This window comes from Xenopus laevis, chromosome 9_10L (genome assembly GCF_017654675.1).
Source record: "Xenopus laevis strain J_2021 chromosome 9_10L, Xenopus_laevis_v10.1, whole genome shotgun sequence".
Taxonomy (NCBI): Eukaryota; Metazoa; Chordata; class Amphibia; order Anura; family Pipidae; genus Xenopus; species Xenopus laevis.
Window position 1 is genome coordinate 3,401,921 of NC_054387.1, and position 8,871 is coordinate 3,410,791.

An 8,871-nucleotide genomic window follows, 5' to 3' on the forward strand; every position below is an offset into this window, starting at 1 on the left:
ATAAATGGTTGCTGGGGTTGTTAAACCTAGTAACATCATCATACAGGTATAGGATCTATGATCCAGAATGCTCGGGACCAGGTAAGGGATATTTAAGAGGTGGTTCGCCTTTAAGTTAACTTTTAGTATAGTTATAGAATTCTATACAACTTTTCAATTGGTCTTCATTATTTATTTTTTACAGAACCAATGCTCTGTAAGGCTACACATTTATTGTTATGGCTACTTTTTATTACTCATCTTTCTATTCAGGCCCTTTCCAGTTCATATTAGAGAATCTTATTCAAATCGATGCATGGTTGCTAGGGCAATTTGGATCCTAGCAACCAGTTGGCTCAAATTGCAAACTGGAGAGCTGCTGAATGAATTTGAAATAACTCAAAAACCACAACGAATTGCAAATGGTCTCAGACTATCACTCTCTACATCATACTAACAATTCATTTAAAGGGGAACAAACCCTTTCAGTCTAAATATAACATGAAATAAAACTAATAAGATTGTTTTACTGCCACTTTGAAGCGAAGTTACCATCAAGTACAAGTTACTGTTTTATTATCACAGAGAAAAGGAAAATTGTTCTTAAAAAATGATCGTTTACGAGATGGCATATAGGCATTTACATAATTCGGAAAGGTTTCTGGAGATCCCATCCCTGTATTAAAAATGAACTTTCTTGGATTCAATTCTTCTTCGATGGACTAAAGATTAATGTAGAGCTGGATAAACATAATATAAATAATCAATGTATAAAGGATAGGGCACAAGCTGTCTGGGGGTTGCTGGGAGTTCTGGGAGCGATTTGGTGCAGATAAAAAGCCTGGGTTGTTAAAGGGCCATACGTCATTAGGGTTAATGGTGCAAAGGAAACAAATCGCCATATTCTTTCCTCAAAGGCTGACATTCCTCTAGGGTGCAGTTCCCCATGAGCTTGTTCTTGAGATGCCCCCAGCAAGTGAGGAGGCAGGAGCAGATAGACGGCCATGGAAGGGGGTCAGCCCCAAAGACAAGCTTTTACCAGTGCAGTTCAGACAGGTCAGAGTGTGACCGGCTCACATCCCGGGTGAAGAGTTCAGCGAGCTGATGAAAAACCAATATGTCCATTTATTTCCATTTAGTGCAAGCCATGCATATAAAATCCAGATCAATGCCATTGTAATCTTATGGAGCTCGGTGCAATTTATGCAAACAGATGTCTCCGAGGTATTTCGTTCCTATTCTCCCCGCGGAGAGTGACCGGGGATCTGTCTTATTGGATTAGGACTTTGGCGTAATTGTGTAATTGTAACAAATTCTATTTTTTCTTTTAAGTGCTTCCCGGCACAAATGAAAATAAAGCCCCGCTGTCCCCATTTATCCTCGCTTGCAATCTACTGCAACGTCCTATTACACGAGGTTAAAGAGGGACACAAATTGCAGCCCTGCAGGCCGCCACAAGGTGGCTCTCTAAAGGCGCTGAATGCGAAAAGGAGACTGTTCGAAAGCCCTCTGCATGGGCAAAAAGCGCCCTTTCCAATTCATCAGCGTGAGCTCCATCTTCATAATGGGATAAGTTATGAATAGGGTATTAAGGAGGCTTGTTACTGATAAACTATTTATGCATTACACAGACAGACGCTTCTCATTAATCTTGGACTACAATTCCATCAACCCTTTAGGAGCAGCATTTTAAAGAGTTCAAATTTCTTGCTTTCTGTTAAATTTGACTTTGCCTTTAGCCAAACCTTTAATGTCTTGCGGTTGCTAGGGTCTGGGAGCCACGGAACATACCCTAGCAACCAGGTTGTGGTTTGAATGCCAGACTGCATTTATTATTATTAATAATTAAAATGCAGCTTCAGGAGTCATATACTTTGGGGTTGCTGGGGGTCAGTGACCCACCAGCCAACAACATTTCAAATTACAAATTATTCCTACAGCCAGAGCTGTTGAATTTAAGTTCCTGGTTTATTTTTTGATCTAAAGCCGGTTTAGTGGCAGCTGAAGGGTTAATGATCAAACCGAAGAGCTGCAGAGCAAAACAGTGGCCTAACTACATGTTTATGGGCCCCAGAGCAAATTTATTTTAGGGCTCACAAAAAAGTTGACCTGTTTTTCCAATATATATTAAAATTGCTCATTAATTAGGGCCTTGTGGGACCCCCTATACCTCCTGAGCTCCCCTGCTTCCTCTGAAGTTACACCCCTGAAACAAATAATAATTTTATAGGGATTCTGGGTTCTTGGTTGTTGGATTGGTGGGAGTTATAGCACAGTAGCATCATATCAAGGACTGTAGGTTAGGTACAGTTTAGCAAGAGTTAACTGTGGGATGATCTTTCCCTTTAAGAGGGTCTAGCTGGTTAAAAGAACATATATTAAGCCTTGGCATTGGGGTGACGCACAGTTTAAATGTACGTGAGACGAGGGGCGCTTTATCACAGAGTGTAAGTGTTATGGACGCTCCGTGGATTTATCAGCAATATTAGCCGCGGTGAGATTAATATCACGCCTGGTGATCGTGCCGTTGTATCCGTGAATTACGCAGCGCCACATTAATGGTTTTATGGCAACTATTTACAGCATTAATTCTAACCGCTTATGTTTAATGAATTATGTTATTAGAGGGCGACGCCATTCCCGGGCAGATTTACGTTATGCGCCGGTGATTTCCGCCGCTCCGTTTTATACTCCAACATGAAAAGCTTTTATATGTTTATTCTCTTTCGTTTTGTTTTTTAAAAAAGGATATTTCTTGGTTTCTAATTTCTTACCGGATTTTTCCCATACACAAAAGCGTTTCAGCGCCTGCGATGGAGTTAAAAAAAAAAGAAAAGTGATTATGGGCATTTTGAAGTCAATAATATTACCGAAATGATCAGGAAGTGACCAGGGGCCCAGGGCAGCAAATAGACATAATCCATCTGCTAAATACAGCCTGGTGCTTGTGCCGTTAAACCAGAATATTAGGGCGATTAAAACTGGAGAGAGAGAGAGACATAAGGAGGAATAACTGCTGTTTAATCTGAACGTATTAAATAATTAACCTAAATTATTACGGGGGCGCGCTGATCATGGAAAGCTTTGCAGCACTTTAACTCCTTAGCGGCTGCAATGGGCAGGAAAACCATGAGCCCCCTGGATAGGTTAAGTGTGTGTATATATATATATATATATATATATATATATATATATATATATATATATATATATAAAAAGTTAATGCGTCCAAAAACTGGACATTAATTAAAAGAAATTAGTGATCATTTCAGCACCAACGCACGTTGCATTCGGAAGAAGGAAAATAATGCAGAATAATGAAATCGGGACACGGAAACCGCAGCAAATTCTCAGCACGCCAAAAAAATAAACGTATAAAAAGTGCCGCCGCTTATCAAAATGCAGGTAAATTTTTATTCGGCGCCATCATGTAAACGGCTCGGCAGCAGGAGGCTATTGTGGTTATGGCACCAGTGTGTCCCAATGAAGAAGTAAAAATGTCGAGAGTAAGTGGGATGTATGAATACTAAAGGGCAGGCCAATAAAAAATGTACATATAACGTGGGACTGTTATCCTGAGTCTGGAGCACCTCTCAGTGAATGGGCTGCCACCTATAAATCACTATTGTTCCAGGTATATTGTTTATCCCACGAGAGAAAAGCCACTTGGAGGCCCATTATTTTCTGAAAACGACTCCGACCAAATCCGCACTGTTTTTCCCCCCATATTTATCATTACATTTTCCCGAACATTTCCTGTGCAGGAAATCGAAATCTTCGGATTATTGCGCGAAACCCAGCGCAGATCTTCAGGACTTCTCCCATTGACTTATATGCAACCTAGGCAGTTCTGAGATGCCGGATTATCGGATTCAGACTTTATACATCCTCGGGGTATAATAGATCCCAAAAAAAATCGAGTTTTTTTTTCACCACAAATAAGTCAGATTTTGTAATAAAAAAAACACGGGGTTTTGGTATTCAGACTTTAAAGGGATCCTGTCATTGGAAAACATGTTTTTTTCAAAACGCATCAGTTAATAGTGCTGCTCCAGCAGAATTCTGAACTGAAATCCATTTCTCAAAAGAGCAAACAGATTTTTTTATATTCAATTTTGAATCTGACATGGGGCTAGACATTTTGTCAATTTCCCAGCTGCCCCTGGTTATGTGACTTGTGCCTACACTTTAGGAGAGAAATGCTTTCTGGCAGGCTGCTGTTTTTCCTTCTCAATGTAACTGAATGTGTCTCAGTGGGACCTGGATTTTACTATTGAATGTTGTTCTTAGATCTACCAGGCAGCTGTTATCTTGTGTTAGGGAGCTGCTATCTAGTTACCTTCCCATTTTTCTTTTGTTTGGCTACTGGGGGGGGAAAGGGAGGGGGCGATATCACTCCAACTTGCAGTACAGCAGTAAAGAGTGATTGAAGTTTATCAGAGCACAAGTCACATGACTGGGGGCAGCTGGGAAATTGACAATATGTCTAGCCCCATGTCAGATTTCAAAATTGAATATAAAAAAAAATCAGTTTGCTCTTTTGAGAAATGGATTTCAGCGCAGAATTCTGCCGGAGCAGCACTATTAACTGATTTATTTTGAAAAAAATGTTTTTTCCCATGACAGTATCCCTTTAATAAATAACCCCCCTAGACTGGGAGGTAAGTACAGAGCAGCAGAATTTCATTCCATACAAACCCATGGATCATGATACAGCCGCTCATATATTTTCCCAGGCCAAAAGTGCTTTGTATTTGTATTCATAGAAAAAAAAACTAATAAGCGGTGCCTGTTGAGCCCATATTAAGGTTAAAATAAAGCTAAGGCACCACACCTTGTATATTAGGCAGTTTGTTTTTAAAGTAGTAGTCCAGGGGAATCCCACAATCCACCAAAGTCTAAGGGTGCATATATCACATTGAGGAGTAAAGGTATATAAATCAATGGGAGAAGTCCTGAAGATCTGCACTGGGTTTCACGCAATAATCCGAAGATTTCGGTTTTTTGCACAGGAAATTTTCGGGAAAATGTAATGATAAATATGGGGGAAAAACCAGTGCGGATTTGGTCGGAGTAGTTTTCAGAAAATAATGAGATTTAAAAAGAAAAATATGAAGTCATTTATTCATAGTCCTGTGCTGCAAAACTGGAAAAACTCAATGTGCCACATTAGCCTCTTCATAAAAACGGTCGTATAGAAGTGCGTTGATTTTTCTGCATATCAGAAGTCACGTCGTTTAATGCCACTAACCATTCACGTAAGCAATTTCCCTGTTCTCTTTAAATCGCATTATTTTAATTGGCACAAGCCGGCACCATCTTGTTCCACCGTGCAACATTACCCTCACATTTCTTCATTTCTCTAAATTCCTCTGCCCGTGATACGGTGCCAATATCCCACCCTGCGGAGCTGCATGAAATATATCTGTCACATAACAAAGAGTCCATTTTGGCAAAAAACGGAAAAGGTGAAAGGGCACCTCCGGGCCACTGGAATGCTGTAATGGGGCCACAGGTTGTTCATGGCAGGTGTAGTGATTTACCTGATCTTCTCATGGCAAAACTGGTGGTACTGTCGTTGATCACTTCATTATAAATAGCCGGGAGTATGGCACATACTTGGTGCTCAGATACGGGTATCTTTGGAGAAGCACCCTGATAACCTTGTGTGGTTTCCTTAATCGTTATTGTTGGCCGGATAATATAAAGTATTATATAATAAAGTGTATATGCATTAATGAAACAGTTTATAATATATATGTGTGTGTGTGGGAGAAGGATTACAATAATGCCCATGAATTATAAATCTCTATTATAGGCGGATTTCCAGTGTGCAAGGGCTGAAAGACGGATAGTAAACTTGACCTGCCAGTGGTCCTATTCAGCGGCCATTTTTTATCCCCCTTTCAGCAGCGTCCCTCCCCTCGGCATGCACACGGTCAGGTCATACATGGGCTCGGGTGAAACTCCGTTCACATTTACATACAGGCGGAGTCTGACAAAGAAGGCCCATCTGTTCCCGTCACACAGTACAAATCGAGTGTCACCCAACTTGCTGCCAACAGCAGTCTCCTTCCCCTCAGGAGGAAGAACAGAGAGAGCTTTGCTAACGAGGGACACTCAGGTTCCCCTTTTCCGTTCGCCAAAAGCCTGCCCCTCACATTCCCAAATGGGCTTCCAAAAACAGCCGTCCACAAGGAGAGGGGCTGCTAGGAACACACCATGAACTCTGAACTCTCAATGCCCTCCAACTTCATTAATAAACTTCCAGTGTCATACGCTGAGCTCCCACTACATCTCTCCTGTGAAGAAACAGCAATTTGATGAGGTGAATGGAAGGGAAGCAATGTGTTATATATGGAAAGCAGTGGGCGACATTACAGCTACACAGCAGCCACGCTCTTATATTCACACTACAAACGCTCATTAGCCTCTCGTTCTTCATCCCCCCCATACGGACACCATTGCTCCAGTTTAAACGTGACCCAGCGCAAACCATGGCCACCGCCGTTATGGGAACCTGCAAATGACCAAAAAACAAAAATAAAGAAAAACAAGTACATTCTAAATGGCTGCCAACACAACATATTGTCTGGTGATGAGTTTGTCTCCCTTGAATAATGTGCCGGGTGGACCATTATTATCATCCGACATGTTATGCATTATTTACATAAATCCCTGCCCCAGCTGAGTTTACAATGTAAGGTCCCTATCACATCCACACAGAATAATGTAGTACAACTACAACACCCTGCTGCTGGTAGAGACTGACAAACTAATTCAAACCACTGCACTGCAAATGTTCCCTTTAAACCCCTGTAATTGCAGAGCAGGAGTCTCCAACCTTTTTTTTTACTCGTGAGCCACATTCAAATGTCAAAAGAGTTGGGGAGCAACACAAGCATGAAAAAGTTCCTGGGATGCCTGACACCTCCTATAGGTGTAGGGCAGCCTATAGGAGGCTCTGTTTGGCAGTACCTGGTTTTTATACAACCAAAACTTGCCTCCAAGCCAAGAGTTCAAAAATAAGCTCCTGCTTTGAGGCCACTGGGAGCAACATCCAAGGGATTGATGAGCAACATGTTCTTCACAAGCTACTGGTTGGGATATTAAGTATTATTGCAGAGAGTTCCACTCTGTAGCCTATATATTTCCTTGGAAAGACCTCTTATACCTACATACCTAACCTTGAGGCATTGAGATTCCATACAGAGTCTGCTCCCCGTGCCCAAAAATAGTCTGGAATTCAGTAACATGACTACAACACGGGATTACCATGTTACCGTAAAGTCCGTGTCACAAGGTTCCTGTGAGACTGCAATGAAGTAAACATGGATTTTGGGTTGGTATGGTGTTATAATGAGGTCAATAGTAGACTGGAATGAGCTGCCCACTGGACTATAAGGATGTGCTCACACAGAACTGTATTGATAGGTTCATGGAATTGTAATAAGGTGTCCATGGAACTGGAAAGAATTGCCCAGTGGACTGTTATAAGGTGTCCAAGTGATTGCCTGTACCACCTAAAGAACTGAAACCAGTGCCTAATGGATGACAGGGTGCAAATACTGAATGAACCCCCTTCCCCCATGTATACAGATTATTTACAAACTAATTCAGAGAAAGGTCCAACCTTTACTAGAGCTAGAGGGTCTCCCTACTTCTTCTACACACATGGTTAAATGACAGAAATTACACAGCACGTTCTCTATTTATTTCCACCTGTTTAGCCAAAGCAAATGGAACTACAAAGTCAAGATTATACTGGTGGCCACTAGATTTTCCTTCTGAGAACCAAACTTAATAAACAGGAACTGAACCCTGAACTCCCCTTCCCCTTTGAACTCATTGCCTTCAGCTACCAACACTGCTTTGTTCCTCACACGTTTCTTAAATACTTTCTCCTCAGTAAGATATATATATATATATATTTTCATGGAATTGCCCAATTACCTGCTGCTTCCTTTCTCTAAAAGGTGCAAGCTGCTTCTATGAAGATATATTGAACTTCTGAACTGACCCTAATCCTGAACCCAAAAAACACCCCCCTTTGTGTTTTCCTTTTCACAATGTGTGGTTTATGGTTCTCTCTGGTATTTGATAAAATTCTTAGGAACAGGGATATTTGTAAAAATACATTTACATATATTGCCAACAACTGATGGCTGTCAGGGGGTGCTGCTAGCGCCTCTCTACACCAGGGGGTGCTGCTGGAGGCTCTCCATCAGGGGGTGCTGCTGGAGGCCCTTTGTCAGAGAGGTGCCTATCTACGCCAGGGGGTGCTGCTGGAGGCTCTCCATCAGGGGGTGCTGCTGGGGGCTCTCTGTCAGGAGGTGCTGCTGGAGGCTCTTCGTCAGAGAGGTGCCTATCTACGCCAGGGGGTGCTGCTGGAGGCTCTCCATCTGGGGTGCTGCTGGAGGCTCTCCATCAGGGGGTGCTGCTGGAGGCTCTTCGTCAGAGAGGCGCCTATCTACGCCAGGGGGTGCAGCTTGAGGCTCTCTGTCAGGGGGTGCTGATTGAGACTCTCCATCAGGGGGTGCTGCTGGAGGCTCTTGGTCAGAGAGGCACCTATCTATGCCAGGGGGTGCTGCTGGAGGCTCTCCATCAGGGGGTGCTGCTGGAGGCTCTTCGTCAGAGAGGTGCCTATCTATGCCAGGGGGTGCTGCTGGAGGCTCTCCATCAGGGGGTACTGCTGGGGGCTCTCTGTCAGGAGGTGCTGCTGGAGGCTCTCCATCAGAGAGGCACCTATCTATGCCAGGGGGTGCTGCTGGAGGCTCTCCATCAGGGGGTGCTGTTGGAGGCTCTTCATCACAGAGGCGCCTATCTATGCCAGGGGGTGCTGCTGGCGGCTCTCTGTCAGGGGGTGCTGCTGGTGGTTCTACAAAAGCTAAG